Here is a 12,883-nt window from a genome sequence, read left to right as displayed (position 1 = left end):
TAACTAAAAATTCACTCAACATTCATCCACCAGCAAAATTAAAAATAGGTTAAAACATGATCAGTTCCATCATTTCCAGTTTCTTCTCTGCTAATCTAAAGCCAGACAAATGTTCTTTCTGAAACTAGGATATAAATCAGACAGCTTATCCTCTGGAATCTTCATCTTGGTAGAGAAAAGTTACTTTAAATTCCTCAAGGTGAATATCCCACTAAATGAGTCAACATATAATATTCACAAGTTATTACAGAGCAGGCCCGCTCCTCCTAAACAGTTAAGATGCTTTGATAGGTACATTTTATCCTTTGTGATTCTATGAGCTCATGACACAAGACCAAGCTAGGGGAACATCAAGAAAATGGTCTGGGTTGCTTTGAAAATATGATGTCAACCCATTTTTCCTTGCTTTAGGCTTTTAGCATGGAATGATAATAAGAGGCTATCAAAATCTTAATTGCAGCTTAGATGATCTTGCTCATGAGGAAAGGTTCATGATTTCAAGTGCAGCTTTTTGTGTGATCCAGGCTGATGTGTTTAAGGATCAATCAAGATTAATTTCAAAGGTTCCAGGAACAAGAGCCTGTATTTCTTTCTAATACAGTAATAATTATAAAACTATGAATACATTATAATAATCTAATCTTAAATGTATAATTGGAGGCCAAGGAGACTTGAAGCATATGTGCCAATTTTGATTCTGTATATTTTAAAATGAATTTCTCTTAACGTGAAGGATACCAAAAATAAATAAATAAATGTTCACATCCATTATTCTCAGATAAGGGATAATAATTTAAATGAATATCAAGATGCATTTTTAAAAATTGTCAATCTGCCATATTAACTACATTATTTTGTACCTTCAGGCCCTTGTTGTGGTTTTTATGAACATGATTCAAATAAATTGGCTCTTTTTCCTCAGTGGCTTCTTTAATAACTTTATTATTATCCAAGGAACTGGTTTAATTTAAATGAACACAGTGTTCCTGCTACTACTATCTAGAGAAAAGTACGCTTGGAACATGCTGTTTTGTAGTTATAATATATGTCTCTGTGTGTGGATGCTAAAACTGGGCTAGTCTTATCCATCTATCTATCCTACCATGATTCAAGAGAATCCCATCAACCCAGCGAAATCACTGATCCTAAATAACATACAGTGATCTTTGTTAGATGAGGAAAACAGGTAATTAGACTAGTGGTGGGCAGCCTATCAGGGTATTCCACTTGTGGGCCACCAGACAGTTTGTTTATATTTGCACGGCTGCCCGTAGCTCCCAGCAGCCATGGTTCACTGTTCCTGGCCAATGGGAGCTGAGGGAAGCGGTAGCCAGCATGTCCCTGCAGCCCACGCCGCTTCCCACAGCTCCCATTGGCTGGAAACGGCAAACTGCAGTCACTGGGAGCTGTGGGAGGTTGTGCAAATGTAAACAAACTGTCTGGCGGCCTGCCAGCAGATTACCCTGATGGGCTGCGTGCAGCAGGTTGCCCACAACCAAATTAATTTGATTAAAAGACATTTTTATTATACACTTATTTCATGCCCAGATCATACAGATACTTCATGTTAGCAAGGATATTTTCCTATGAGAGATCTAGGTATTTTTAATAAAAGCAATGTGAATAAAACAGGAAATTAAAGATATTCTCCCTGTAATGCCCTTATATTCTGATTATAATTCAAGTTGGTAATCCAGTTCTTTACTTAGGTGTAGGATTTTCCCCTTCCACTCCCCTTTGGTGTGTATCCAATTGAAGTACCTAATAAAACACATACTTTAAAAAAATACAAGCAAACATTGGTACTTCATAAAATATTTAAAGACTTTATGAAAATTCAAAACTGTATTTCATTTCCTGAAATAGTTAGTTTCAAACTCCATCTATATCTTTTAAACCAAACCCATATGTGTTTGAGGCAGTTTTAATCTGTGGAAATACTATTTTGGTGAGCCAGTGAGAGTCAACATAAAGTATGAAGCGACTACTATAGCAAGTCAAGTTACTGAGAAGAAATTGTAGTATCTTGTAAAGACAAGCAGTAAATATGAACAATTTCAATATTTGTTCATTTCTGTGAATGAATATTACATATCATGAGAATACTTTGCATTGGTGTTGTGTGTAGCTATGAGTTTGTGCTACTTTTGTTTTCTGTATACTTTAATGGTAAGAACTCCTCCCTCTCTGCTTCAGGACAGCTGCCATTTTGTGTTCCTTTCTGCTTCAAGAGAAACACACACACTGGACAGCACCTTCCATTTCCCCTTCTCACCACACTCACATTTGTGCATTCACTTGCACCTGGGCAGAGTGGATGTGAAATGCTACCATTTTGATTTAGTGGCATTCCAAACCCTTTTTGTACAGGGATAAATGACTGCATAAGGTGTGGAAAGGCAGGCCATGAGGCTCATTGTACTTGACACGGACATCACTCCTGGCTGGCCCTGACATATTGCCAGCATTTGTGCTTCTTCCTGCTGTCCTTTTTTAATTAATATTGTCCCGATATCTGTTTTTGTGATGACTGGTACAAGAAAAGACGTGATTTTTTTAAGGTGATCTCTCAAGTGGAGAAGGGTTTGTTTATCTAATTAGTACTTCTCTAATCATTAACGACTGAAAGGCCAGCCTGATTGGTTTGAGAACGGTAATAATTAATCTGCCCAAATAGTTTGATCTCTGTATAAAAGTCCTATTCCAGCTGGAGTCTGACTACATCCACCAGCTTCCCATCACTTCATCTCACACTTCTTTTTAGTGCACCACAATTGCAGAAGCCTCAGACATGTCAGCTAGACAAAATATAAAAACCCTCCTCCTTTCCTTTCATGCTGAATCTCTGCTGTCCACCATAGTACCCCATGATGAACAATCATCACTTCTTGTGATTACCAGTAACATGTCATGGTCTTGAAAGAAATAATTAGATGCCAACTTTGGATAATAGAGTATTTAAAAATCAATTAGTCTTACAGGGAATACTTCTCAAGTTTTCTCATGATTCCACCACTTGACACATTGTGTTGAAGTGTGTCTCACAGACAAGAAATAGCCCAGTATCTCACGGGAAAGTGATGCCTCCACTGTGATGTACTAGCAGGGCTTTTTACTGCCTCTGGACTCCATTCATTTCTTGCCATATCAGCATCAACAAACTTCCTAGCTGCTGTCAGTGTGTTTAATGCACATGTCAAACCAGTGCAGTGCTGGCCCTGACATCAAACAAATTGATGGCAGTCAGGATATTACCTCAAGATGGCAAGGAAAAGAAGTCACAGGAGCCTACAAGTAGCAATAACGGAAGCACTTTCTTGTATCGAGCCCTTCAATTTTTCTGTGATCCTGTGCCTGCAGAATTGCTCATGGATTTGTCAGTTTGCAATAGAATGTGACATGGAGAGTGTTAACAAAATAAAAATCAAACCTTTTACTCCACACTGCATGGAGATGCCATTTTAAAACCAAAAACATTAAGGGCTAAGCTGTTTTCTCAGATTCAGTGGTGTAACTGACATCCAAATCTGGCCCAACCTTATTCCATTTAGTGTCCTAGAATTAATGACTCTTGACATCACTCAGACAGGCTGGCAACATCACGGGCCAAGCTGGCAGCCTACACTCTTATCTGGTTATTTGTATTTTTCTTGTTGTGTTGTCTTTGTATGACCCAGACAACAACCATGACATTGTAGTGTCTGAGTAGCCTGCAACATCACCTGTAAGATTCGAATCAGATGCCACATGAATGGGCAAAAGGAAATCTAGTGTGCTAGTTTTTGCTACCAGTTCCTTTTTATCTGCAGCTCCTGTGATATATATGTATTTTAAAATAGTTCAGAAATTAATATGAACATCATTCTATGTAAAAGTAAATATTTACCATCTTACCATAAATCAACTACACAGATAAGAGTAACATGCAGATTTAAAAAAAAAGTTTCAAAAGTTAAAAAAGCAAAAAACATTTGAATAAATTTTAAAAAAAGGAAAAATCAAATTCTACCTGTGGGGTGTCCCTCCAGAGCATCAGAGCATGGGAAGAGACTGCTGCGAAACATGAAAAAAAAAAATTGATCTACCTGCATCATTTCAATGGCTCCAAACAAAATAACCATCATTACACAAATGCTGTTTTCCAGGTCTGTTTGGCCTGGCACTTTCTGACATCAGCTCTAACTTTAAGCAGAACCCAGGCATTCGTGCAGCATTATCACATCTCTGCAGCAATAAAATAAATAAATAAATAAAATCCACCCAGTTGTAACTGCAAATCTGCCAAAATGGATTTCCCAGAGATCTCTCCTTGAAGTTAGTTTCTCAAGCTTTTAAATGACTAGCTATGAGCTCATTTTTCTCTTTAAGTACTGCCACTATGAATCACCTTGAATAATTTCTTTTTTTACTTTACAGATGTGCTAAAAATGAAAAACTGAGTTCCTTCTGGCTGCAAATGCCTGGGAACTGTCATCTATTTTCCCCCCTTTCAGTTTATAGATTTAAGAAATATTTGCTAGAGTTTGGCTGACAAATATTTTTACAGTGAGACACCTGTGCAATTTAGCAGAACAACGTGCTTAGACCTTGCCCTTCACTCTGCTGAGCATGCAATTCCTTTGCTAATTTGCATAGTTAGGCTGCAATAGGAAAGGGGCTGTGTGAGCACATGGATTATCAGCCTCCATTTCCAAGGGTTTACCATTCAGGTATAAAAATTTCACTCTGAGCTGTGCAACAGGTTAGTCAACTCTAGAACCCCACAAATGGATACAGAGCTCCACTATTGAGCTATCCTGTTATCACCAGTTTGAAGACTATGTGAAGAAGCAATGTAATTATTGCTTAGTCGTACCAATAGGTAGAGTCAACTGGGATATAAAAAGAATGGGAGCCTCTCTTAGGTACACTCTATGGGTCATGGCTATGTAGAAAATTTATGCTGCTATTTAAGTTACCAGTAATGCCCAACTGCAGTAAGACAGTATTGCTGAACTTTATGCTACTAGTAACAACTTCATGCATGTGTGGCTAATCTCATCAAAGGAGGATGGGAACTCTACCATCTTAAAATTGAACTTTGGGAGATTTTATGCTGGGAGTAAAAATAAAGCCAAATTATGTTAAGTAAATATTAAGTATTTATTATTTGTCTTGGAGTAGCATATAGAGTCCCCATCCATCTATCGGGACCCCATTGTACTAGGTGCTATCAAAGTATAAGACCAAGGTGTTTTGGTTTTTTTTAATACAATCTTAAATCAAGAATTTATTCAACAGTAAACTCCAAACTTTGTCTATATTTTAGAAAAACTGGAGGGAATAAAGACTAAAACTGCACACAGTAAAATAGCACCAAAGACCTTCTTTAAACCAAGAGAAAGCAGGAGACGTAGCAATCTGGCTGAAAGTGTCTGAGTGACAGGGGTCAGGGACATTTCCTGGTCCCCAGAAAACTAAGGGTTAAACTCCAACTTCTCTTTGCCCTCTCCATGCACAAGTATTAAGTGAAAGGAATACGAATAAGTAGAGTTGCTGGAGAGACATAGGAGGAGCATGTCCATGGGAAGATAGAAATTGCTACCCAGGCTCTGGGTTGATGCCTATAATGCGTTTGTTTGTTTCTTACTGTTTTGCTTCCCAGTTCTCACTTGTATTTAGAGAGATTTTCTCCTTCAGAACTGAACTTACTGGCTGGTGCTATGCTTTGCTTCTGCTTTGTCACTCTGACAGGTTTTAGCATGTATGGTCATTCTACTGTTCCTGAACTCTGTGGCATCTTTGTCAAAGCCCATATCTGACACCAAGAGCCCTTAGTTCCCACTCAATTACATTTTGACCACTTTGCAGGATCAGACCATGTGGGTGTATCTGGAAGATGGTGTTCTAGGTAGAATTGCAGGGGCAGAGGGTTGTAACTATAATTAGGGTTGCCAGGCATCTGGTTTTGGACTGGAACACCTGGTCAAAAAGGGACCCTGGTGGTTCTGGGTGGCACTGCCGACTGGGCGTTAAAAGTCCGGTTGGCAGTGCAGCAGGGGCCTGGGGCTAAGGCAGGCTCCCTGCCTGCCATAACTCCACGCAGCTCCTGGAAGGAGCCACCAGGTCCTTGTGGCCCTTAAGCACATGGGCAGCATGGAGGCTCCGTGTGTTGTCCCTGCCCCAAGGGTCAGCTCCGCAGTTCCCATTGGCTGGGAACAATGACCAGTGGGAGCTGTGGGGGCAGCTCCTGTGGGCACAAGGGCAGCACATGGAGCCCCTGTGACTGTCCATGTGCCTAGGGGCTGCAGGGGCCTGGTGGCTGCTTCCTGGAAGCCGCGGTGAGCACCACCAGGACCCCGCACCCCAAACCCTCTCCTGCACCCTAACCCCCTGCCCCAGCCCTGAGGCCCCTCCTGCTCTGCAAACCCCTTATCCCCAGCCCCACCCCAGAGCCTGCACGCTCAGCCAGAGCCCTCACCCCTCGCCGCCCAACCCTCTGCCCCAGCTCGGAGCCCCCTCCTGCACCCAAATTCCCTCCCAGAGTCTGCACCCTGCACTCTCCCAACCCCATGCCCCAGCCCTGCCCCCTCCTGCACCCCAAACCCCTCATCCCCAGCCCCACTCCAGAGCCCACGCCGTCAGCCAGAGCCCTCAGCCCCCCACCACATCCCACCCCTCTGCCCCAGCGTGGAGCCCCCTTCTTCACCCTGATCCCCTCATTTTTGGTCCCACCCTGAGCCTATGCCCCCGGCCCAGAGCCCATACCCATCACACCCCAACCCCTTGCCCCAGTCCGGAGCCCTTTCCCACAACCCAAACTCCTCATCTCCAGCCCTGAGAGCCCGCACCCGCGGCCGGAGCCCTCACCCGCCTCCTGCGCCCCACATTCCTGCCCCAGCCTGGTGAAAGTGAGTGAGGGTGGAGGATAGTGAGAAATGGAGGGAGGGGGGATGGGGCCTCAAAGAAGGAGCAGGACAGGGCCAGGGCCTTGGGGAAGGGTCGGGGCAAGGGTGTTAGGTTTTGTGCCATTAGAAAGTTGGCAACCCTAGCTATAATACAATCATTCTTTTTTTGCTTTGATAGCCCAGTGAGGAGTCCTTATAGGGAGTAACGCAGTTCACAATCAGAGGGAGAGTTACAGGTCTCAGGATCAAGTGGTAATGTGGCATTGCATCAGTTTGTGGTGATGCAATGCAGAAACAGATAGGGAATGAGGACAGAAGAGATGCATCTGAAAAGAGTTCCTGACCCCAAAAAAACAGACCCACAGTTATTTAAGTTGAGGTGTACATACATATGGAGTGTGTGGAGCTGTGCAAGGCCACACCCTAAGGCTCCTACCCTGTGACATATCAAGGTACAATACAGACTAATGAGTAGCTGTATCACCCTTGCCTGGGGTGCCCTTTACAATGCCTTCCTGCTGCAGCCAGCAGCTTGGACTGCTCACAAACAGCCTCCGCATCACTCCCAGCTATGTGTGTGTGTGTGCTGTAGCCAATTAGCCACACCTTGGCTCTTACCAGGCTTAAAGAGTACCACAGGGTGACCCGAACACACTCCTAGTCCCAGATTTCCCCGCACAAACGTATGTCCTATACTGTCCAGCACAACTATACTGAGTTCTTTGTTTCTTTAAGGGAATAATATGCACACAACTTGTTACCCCAAATGGAGTTACCCAGACGCTTCAACCTGAACATACTGGATTAGATCAAATGGTAAAACAAGTTAAATTTTAAGTGAGTACAAGTAATGAGGCATAAAAGTAAAAAAATGGTTACTAAAAAAATTAAGATAAAACACTTACTGGTGCCTAACTTAAACTTTATGAGATTCAAAGCAAAGTTTTCTCACCACATGCTTCCAGCAGTCTTACTAACCAAACTCTAAGTGCCTCCCCAAGAGGCCAACACCTGCTTCCATAGTGCATTCAGGTGTGGTGAGTGCAATAGACAAGGAGAGCGAGAGGAGGGTGCCTTGGGATGTTTGGCCCTCCTTTTGCTTGTTTCAGTCCGCCTCTTGAAAAACACTCCAGCTGAGAACCAGCAGCCAAACAGCCTATGTGGAAGGATATTTCCTCCTGGTGTTTTCATCTGTTTGAACTTCCTTTGTCTTTCCGTCCTGCTGGATGACTCTGTTTACTGCTTAAATGCAAATTAAGCAGATCACACCTTCCTTTGTTTAGAACAGACTGTTTGCCAACTTCTGTTTGGGCAGGGCTGTGGGGTTTGGAACGTGTGTTTATAACAGCATACAAAGGGATCTTATTACTGCACATACAATGTTGCCACACATAATTTACCAGGACAATACTGACCAGCAAATTATGAGTTTTCACATGATACTGTTAGGATATAGATATTCAGGCCTGTCTGTAAAGGCCTATACTCTAATAATTTAGGTGTATTCTTATCACTTGGCTAGTTATAGAGGTATAAAAGAAAGAATCAAAATCACTGTCTGCCAGTGTAAGGGCCTTCTCTTACTGTGACCGTCTGAGGCCCTGTTCTTAGGCTAAGGCCTTTGGCTAAGCAGCAGAGGCAGCCATAAACTGGGAAGCGACCGGTCACATCCTCACATTCCAAACTAGTCAGATTGAAAGAAGGTGCTATTGGGCTGTTACGAATACAATCCTGTCCTGATAATGCCTATCGCCTCCAGAGAAAGGAAAGTGCCTAGAAGATGTAAAAGGAAACTTAGTTTGATAGCATCCTGTCTGGCAAGAACTCACTTATCAATAGCTGGGATGTGAAATCCTCATTTCTTTGTTGTTCTATCACTGTAGTCCCCATTTCCCTATTGTTTGTCTGTATAATCTCTGTCTGGTTCTGTGATTGTTTCTGTGTGCTGTATAATTCATTTTGCTGGGTGTAAACTAATTAAGGTGGTGGGATATAATTGGTTAAATAATCATGTTACAATATGTTAGGATTGGTTAGTTAAATTTCAGTAAAATGATTGGTTAAGGTATAGCTAAACAGAACTCAAGTTTTACTATATAGTCTGCAGTCAATCAGGAAGTGTGGGGGGGGGGGGGAATGGAACAGGGAATGGGGGTGGGGAAATTGGAATCATGTTTTGCTAAGGGCAGGAATGGGAACAGGGACACAGGTGTAAGGCTCTGTGGTGTCAGAGCTGGGAAGGGGACACTAAGGAAGGAAACTGGAATCATGCTTGCTGGAAGTTCACCTCAATAAACATTGAATTGTTTGCACCTTTGGACTTTGGGTATTGTTGTTCTCTGTTCATGCGAGAAGGACCAGGGAAGTAAGTGGGTGAAGGAATAAGCCCCCTAACAGATACCTTACAAGGCATATGTTGTACAAATATTATTACAATAGCAGGGTGTGTAGGGTGTGAACACTGGGGTATATTCTGTCACGCCTCCATTTTGCTCAACTCCCTCATTTAAACTTCTGTACTGAGGTAAACAAATAAAACAAACAAACAATGATGGGAGGCCCAGGAATTCTTCCTCAGAAAAGACTGAAATACCCAAAGCAAGTTCCTGCCATTTCAGAAGATACAGAGATTTGGACAAAACTTACCATGTATGTAAGAAAGGGGAGAGAGCTTCCTTTAGAGGAGGTTACAGAATATCCCAAAAAGAACACTTCTTCTCCCGGCAAGTGATGCTGCTGCTCCATCTACTGATAGGAAGGTTGGGAGCCTCAAAAAACTTCTCAGCCAGACACAAGTTTCTCCTCTTTACACCATTTCATCATCCCATCTAATGAATCCTCACATTCCACGTTCCAAGGAAGAGTGGGAGCAGTCCTCCCCCAAACAGTGTAGAAGGGGAAATATTCCTTTTCCTTTAGCAGAGGAGGGAAAGCTGTGCTTCCCCATGCTCCCCCTTATTTGAAAATGCTGATAATAATAAATCACCACAAATTCTCTAGGTAACAGCTGAGGCTTTGTTCAGGTTTGGGGCTGTGTTTCCCCATTCAAGTCAAAAGAGATGTCTCCCGATATGCTGTAACCCTGCGATCTCAAAGCCATCTTAGCAGTGCCAGTAGCCAGCCAAGTGATTCTCTAACAACCCAAGGAAGCCACTGTCTCCTTTTACTATGCCTCTGATTTGTTCCTAGCACAGGAGAACCTCACCCATCTTCACCTTGGTTAACCACAAGCCCATGCTCAAAATGGATTTGCAGGTTTTGAGTTTACAGGGTGCCGCTGGGCCAGTACTGGAGACATGACTCTTCAAATGAGCCTACTGGGGAAGCCACATCAACCCTGAGCCCTACTCCCCACATTCTCCACACTCCTGAAACAGGTCTAATCCATTTAACATGTGGGTGTTCCTCTTCCTGGACCCTTAGTGCTGCTGCTGTAGGCTCTCACTGTTCTTGTGCACTGGGTCTCTTTTGCATAGCTGTGGGAGTGTAGAAGAAGCAAAGAGCCCAGTGGGGTAGGGAAGTCTCAGGTACAAATTAAGTAAAGATAGCCACTGCTGAACGTAGGCCAAGGAGAGAAAATGGGATCCAAGTTTTACCTCTCCTTCAAATATGGACTGGGACTCAGAGGGTGAAGCAGCTGCCATCTCTATTTAATCTCTCTCTGGCATTCAGCGATTTATAGTAGGGAACTCATTTATGCCAGGAGAGTATACCAGAGGTGAATAGAAATGGATAGGTAATAACAATTTGATACATATAATTCTTCCTAATACTCCTTGCTGGATAATAAATGAAACAGCAATGTTTCTTCCCTATCCCTCCATCCCAGCTGCACAGATGAGTGCAACATGGAGCTGGATGAGGAAAATTAGCAGCCTGGAATGAAAGACATGTAATATCCCCTATAATCTCACTTGGACAAGTCTAATATTACTTAATCACTGCCTCTGTTGATACACTGGGGATGAACAGCACATATTCAAAAAATTGTGGATGACTCACACAGTAAAGCAGATACTGATAGATAATAATAATTGAATCTTTCACTGGAAAAGATCCCAGAAGAGCGCCACAAATTGTATATAAGAGAATCACTTCACCCAGGTTCAAGTGCAGCCACCTCCAGGGTGGAATGAGGAAAATATTTAACAATCTACAGCAACACGACACCGTAGTTTAGGATAGGAAGTAAAGACTCCAAATCAATGTACAGGGAGAATTTCACATAAATAGAATGCAAGTATCCAAACCAAGCTAACATCCTTATTCTTACTGAAAGTTCCAGAGACATTTTTAGAACCACAAATTGATAGTACCTCAGTTTTTACCTCACATAAAAAATAAAAGTAGGAGAGTATTTCTCTCATTTTATACTTATTCCTCTCACTATGTATGTTTCTGAGGAAAACTGGTGAAATGGACCTTGGACAGTACGTTCTGAAACTTCCATAATGCAATGCCTAAACTGGCACATACACACCAGCGGATTTTTTCCACCCCCAACAGCAGTGGACTTGTCAGCAGTTTCTATCATTAGCAATATAACCCCTCCTCTCTCTTGCTTTTACTTTTTATGTTTTCCCAGGGCTGCATCAATAATGAATAATTTATCAGTGTAGAGAAAGAAAAGTGTCACTACTGGGGTCTCAAGGCTCATCACTCACAAACCTGTCACATGGTCAAGAGTCATCAGTACCATTATTTGTGTGAGGGAAAATTAACAATAAGCTACTATTGAGGACTCTAGCTTCATCCACTGTAAATGGTCCCAGATTCTTAAAAGAGCAAGTTGTCTGTGCCACTACAAATTGCTTACCTCAAAAAAGCAAACTAGTCTCCTTTTTACTCTGCTCATTGATGATGTCCCACGTGTATTAAGCGGCAGAGGAATTCTGGTGTAACTCAAAAGATGTCAAATATTTTATTATCTGTTTCTTACTGGAGAAAAGTGAAAGATCTTCCCCAGCTGTATTAAAGAGAAGTCATACTGAATCTGAGAGAAGGAATTCAGCAGGGCTTTGCAAGGCAGATGGTTCCTTGCAGAAAGCAATATGTCTCTCTGTGGCATTACAGAATCATGGGATTGTTAAGATTTAAGTTTCAGAAAGGAAATAAAATGCCCTATACCAAACCATTAAAAACAAACAGCATGAAAAATAGTGCAAAATGGTGTCTGAATAAACACCGAGGGCAAAAATTAGAACAATTAGCTTGTGAATGGCTGGATTCTGTGAACTAAAGAAAATCACTAGTGATTTACTTTCTTTCAATAGTCAGACAACTGTCTATTTTAAGGTTTTATACTTAAAATATAAAATATATCTGAGCACCTTCCAAATAAAATCAATGCAGACTCTCTAATGGCCCAGATTATCTCCTTCTGCTCAAAAAGTTGCAGGAGGTGTCTCTGGAAAAGAAAAATTCAACAAGGATCGCTTCAGAGAAAACTCTCTATACCGTCTCGTCAGAGGATGAGGTTTGCACCCCTGAAGGACCAACTCCCACACCAGGGACATTCCAAGCAGAGCTGGTTGAAAAACAATTCTTTTAAAAGCCCCATGTTGTTTCAATTTCAGAGGGTTCAAAATGGGCCCAATTTTTCATTCTTTTTTTTTCAAAATGTTTTGCGAGTTTTTAAAAATGGATATCTCTGTCAAAACAGTTATTGAAATCTTTCAAACTGGGGTTTTGGTTAATGAAAAATGTTGATAATTATTTCAATAAACATTGAAAATGCTTTTGAAAATGCTTGACAAAAATATGATTTTTTTTACAGAAAACAAACATTTGAGTTCCTTTTTCACAACTTTTTAAAGGCCATTTTTGATCAGAAAAATGTTTAATTAAAAAAGCATTCTTGACAGTTCCAATCTGAAGGGGATCTGCCAGAGGCCAATGTCACTGTGCTGGCTGTGAGCCCAGCAGCCAACCCAGGATTCCATCCCTGCCATGCTCCCTCCACCACAGCTCCACTGAAGCATGCTCTCACAGGACCT

This window comes from Lepidochelys kempii, chromosome 2 (assembly GCF_965140285.1).
Source record: "Lepidochelys kempii isolate rLepKem1 chromosome 2, rLepKem1.hap1, whole genome shotgun sequence".
Taxonomy (NCBI): Eukaryota; Metazoa; Chordata; order Testudines; family Cheloniidae; genus Lepidochelys; species Lepidochelys kempii.
The sequence above is the reverse complement of the archived record's forward strand: the minus strand, read 5'-3'. Positions refer to the sequence as shown.